This window comes from Harmonia axyridis, chromosome 7, assembly GCF_914767665.1.
Source record: "Harmonia axyridis chromosome 7, icHarAxyr1.1, whole genome shotgun sequence".
Taxonomy (NCBI): domain Eukaryota; kingdom Metazoa; phylum Arthropoda; class Insecta; order Coleoptera; family Coccinellidae; genus Harmonia; species Harmonia axyridis.
In genome coordinates, this window is record NC_059507.1 from 26,567,997 (window position 1) to 26,573,115 (window position 5,119).

Sequence of the window (5,119 nt, forward strand, 5' to 3'; positions counted from 1 at the left end):
CATTCATGTTTTAATTGCAACCTTTGTAATATTCATATATACAGCTCGATCGAAAACTCGCAACTTTACGTAAGAACTTCTCTATTTTTTTTTTATATTGTGATGACGCTGTCAACACGAAATTTCACATGAAGCTTGCTTGAAATTGTAATTTGACTCAGAATTTCAACTTTATCGGTTCTGTCTTCCGAAAATTTTGGAAAATTCCTTTGATAAGTTATGGTTCTGGTTACTCTATTATTAATAGTACTATTGTTTTGAAACAATAGAAATAATGTTTCCTGCTTCTTTGGAGTAGGTGTAATGAAAAGTCAAATACAAAATAATTTCCATATTATACATACATATTTTGTAAAGAGCGTCCCAATTCCGATGCTCACTGAAGGCATATTTAGATAATCTCTTTTTTCGAAATAATTATAGTATATCAGAAAGCACTCTCTGATTCACTCTCGAGTTATGGGGCTTTTCTAAAAAAATATTCAAATATGTCGTACGTTATATCTTTGTTTCTGTTCGTGATATTTGAAAAATTGTAAAACTTCTTTTTCAGTAATTTTATAGTATATATGAAAGGTAATCATAACAGATCTTAGAGATTAATCATCGTTTTAGAGATAAAGAGGCGTTTTTAAAATGGGACGTCTTATATTTTTCATATCGGTTTTTTATTAATAAATGAATAAAATCTAAGGTGTCCTATTTCAAGGATGAAGTCTAAAAACTCAATACCTTTGAAACAGATGATATTTTTGATAAACCGATAACGAGATCCCTTTCCACAAATTTGTGACTGAAAAACTGCGTTGAAAAATATAGTCTGTTCCATTTGAGAAACCGATTCTCCAATAGGTCATTAGCCATTACAGAAAAACAGATGGAACCACAAAAATAATAACAGAACCAGGTTGTTTAATTTAGAATTAAATTCGCTATATCTTAACATAACTTTTTTTCGCTTTAGTTCGTCGAATTTTGAAATTATTATTTTGATAAGTGCTATTTCTTCAGGCTCAAACCCAATAAATTTCTCTTCAGAAATGCATATGTAGGGTGAAATTTTTCAGTTACACAACAAAATCCAATTATTCTTACTATATGCCTGGAATTCCCATCTATTCACGATCATGTTATCAATGTTGACTAGCGATTGAACAATAATAACCCAATCATAATTTATGGACAAGTGCATTCTCAACAGAAACACTTTAGTTGCCTCTATCTCAAAAACAGTTGACTTACCTAAACAATTTTCTGTTTTCAAGTCCACGAGAGGTCTTTCACGTCGGTGACGTATGACTGACAAGTGGCGGGATACCCTCCTGTATAGAACTAAAAAAGGAACTTGGAGGAATTCAAGAGTTTCATGACATATCTATAAAATGAAGACGATTATTATTATTATTATTAATAGTCATTTTAGTTTAGTGTCATCACTTTCTCAATTATTTTTGACTAATTTTTAGCTGCAGATTCTAGAGAGGATTACATTTACCAATATGAGCGCTATTATCTTTATTGTTTGATTTTCTTTTAACATTTCGAATAATAATTCAAAGTCATATATTAGACCAATTGAAAGGTCCCCGGTCTGATGCACAGATGGCGGTGCTAGTATTAAATCCATATGATTTTTAGTTAGTACCAACTTTCAAACGATACGGTTCAAAATTTGACAGCAGCCTGACCATTAGTTTGTGAGATATTACGTTGTGGCATCAGTATTCTGGAATGAGCAAGGTATAATATTCATTTATTACCTCCAAAGGGCCAGACCATCAACAGCGATTATTATATAGCGTTATGGGATATTTTAAGGGATGAAATCGTTGAAAAACGGCCACATTTGAAGAAAAAAAGGTGCTGTTTCATCAAGACAATGCGCCGTGTCACAAATCAAAGAAAACAATGGCAAAATTGGATGAAGTGGGCTTCGAATTGCTTCTGCATCCACCGTATTCGCCAGATCTGGCCCCCAGCGACCTTTTCCTGATCTCAGGCGTCAAAATAATGCTCGCTGGAAAGAAATTTGGCGCCAATGAAGAAGTAATCGCCGAAACTGAGGCCTATTTTGAAGCGAAAGACAAATCGTACTACAAAAATGGTATCGAAAAGTTGGAAGATCGATATAATCGCTGTATCGCCCTCGAAGGCAACTATGTTCAATAATAAAATCGAATTTTGCTATAAAATGTGTTTTACTATGGTAGACCGGGGACTTTTCAATTGGCCTGTTATATATCAGTAAGCAGTTATCAGTAAGACATTTGTTACTTATGTACTTATGACCTGAACATTTTCTATCGAACATTTTCTATCTAGCATGATGAACTAAATTCTTATTATTCAATTTAGTGATTTAGTTTCGTTTCATGGATTCAGTTTTCTTTTTATATATTTTTTTAATATTGGTGTCTGTTGGCTCATCTTCCGATTTAGCTATTTGATTACGAACTACCGGCATTGAACGAATCTAAATAAGAAAATTCATTCCGTTATGTCCGCCTATTGGCAACACTACCCAGAAGGCTCATAGCGGACGAACGCAGAAGTAATATGAAACCTTTCAGGTTTCTTTTAGTTAAAGGACAAACAGATGTTGAATTGCTGAGATGGCTAATGTGTTTCCTTCTTTGAACATATTTGTTGCTTCTTAATTTTCAGGCGCCTCACACCATAATTGTTTGAATTCTAGACATGGTAATATATGTGTTTTTATTCAATGGTTCTGGCTTAGTCATTTATGTAATTTGATACTTTGAGCTTTTTTCGCAAATCTTCCTGTCCTAAATTCTATCAAGAATATCAACATATGTTAGAAATATGTGTCGGTGAAGAAAATAAGACGTTACAAAGGCAATTCCCGTACAACTATTTACATCTTGTTAGCCTTGAACATACAATACAGACAATTCGAATAAAATTAATCGACTTCGACGTTGCCAGCACGATATGGGTATTAGCAATCAATGCCTAAATTATGAGTTTGAGGAATATACTGTTTTTCTTGGATTACTATGTTATTCAACATGACAGAGTTTTGACATTAGTCCTTTGAAAATTTACTATTTTTTATTTTATACTTTTTATTTCATTAACTTTGTCCTTCCAATAATTCATCAAATATGTTGAGGGCAACCGAACTAAATCGTTTTTTATTCCAAAATGTGAGGAACATTGAACATTTTTGTCAAAACTAAAAAATTATGTAAACAGTGTTTCCAAGTCACAGAAGCATTTATGGTTAATACTTTCTATAATTTATATATTATCTATAAGTTCGTTAAAGGCATAATCCGACTATTCCGTTAAAAATGTTGTTTTTCCCTTGAATACAAAACTGACGGAAAGAGTCTTCAGAAACATAGATAAAAAACTTAATATTTCAGGGACAACAGATTCTGCCTACAGTGACTTAATAAAACACAGTGGCGAAAATTCTTTCGAATTGATCCTAAAAATGGCCCTATGTATGTATTTGCAAACTATTTACATCTCGATAGTTTCGAAATGGGATTTATCTCTTCTTCAGGCTGAAAAAAATTAAAAGACATTGCAAAACCAAATATGACAAACTGAAAACTAAAACTAAAAAGTTTGCAAATATAAATTTTGCCAATTCACCATTTTTATAATTTCCATAAGATTTCCTTGCAATCCGAGTATTAGAGTATTGTATATAGAACAAATTTATTCAACTGATCAATAATACAGTCACTTAATAAAATGGGCCTTAGATTTTGAATAAATCCCAAAAATCAGGTAAACGCAGAATGTAAACAGAAAGCCACCATTTTTAGGCCTAGCCAATCAAAAACGAGGCCACGCGTGTCGCTACTGTGGTTTATTATGTCACTGTGATTCTGCCGGGGTGAGATTTTGTAAAAAAATATAAAATAACAATGACAAGCTTTTTGCAGAATTTTCTGTTGAACGCGTCGTAGAAATTATAGAATGTTCAACTACTATTTCATAATAAAATGAGGAAAGACAGGAACTTTTAGTGCTCGTTTATTCATGAGCCGAAAGAGCCCTCGGGAATCATAGAAATGCATACACTTCACACATGAAACTGACTCCTGGGTTCATGTCGTTGCTTTCCTCATTTGTTGGTCATTCTAACCCCTTTCACTTTGATTGATCATCCAACATCTGTATTTATTCATCAGTCGCCTCTTAATGAAATATTTAGTGTCTGGCGAATAACAACAAATCGTTAATGAGGACACTAAATACGATAGTTGGCTGGAGTATCGAGTTACATCATGATTGAACAGCTTTGTGGAAGGCGACTTCGTTTAAACAATTTGAATTTGGAAGGAGTCAATGTTTATGTAACTATGAATTTAAAAATGAAGGGGAAATTGAGTTATAGATATTTGCATATTGTACCTTCAAAATTTGTTTTAGGTGTAATTTAACCTTACAATGAACTTAGCATCAAGTCAACAAATTAAGGCACATGGAAAATGGGTTCCTTAGTAAAAACCTAAAGAGACTAGTTTAACAAAGATAATATGGGATGATATTTCAATGTCAAATGAAGAAAAAAAGAAAATTTATTCAAAACTAGGTAACAGAAAAAATCATCCACAATTACTATATTGATCATATTCAAAATGATTAATAACTTAACAAAATTCGGCCTAAGCTACATAAAGAAATAGAATAGAATAGAATAGAATATATCTTTATTTCTGGGTACTACAACAATAGCAAGAAGAAATAGTGTCAATACCGATATACAATGTATGAGCTACATGTTATTGAATTCATTCATATCATAGGGTTCTAAGTTAATTAACATTTCATATATTGCTTTTTTGAATTTTCTTGAGTTTGTTTCTTTACGTATGTGCATAGGCAATCTATTGAATATACTTAAACAAGAATAATGGCAGTTTTTCTCAGTTATTGTGAGGTGGTGTTTAGGATATACATAATGTGGATTTCTACTTTCGATTCTGCTTGAATTTACATTATCAATGAAAAGTTGTTTATTCTGGAAAAAAAAATTTAAGCATTCCTGAATATACACTGCATAAATTGTGAGGATTTTATTATTTCTGAATAAACCTCTACAAGATTCTCTAAATTTGAGACCGAATATAATCCTCAG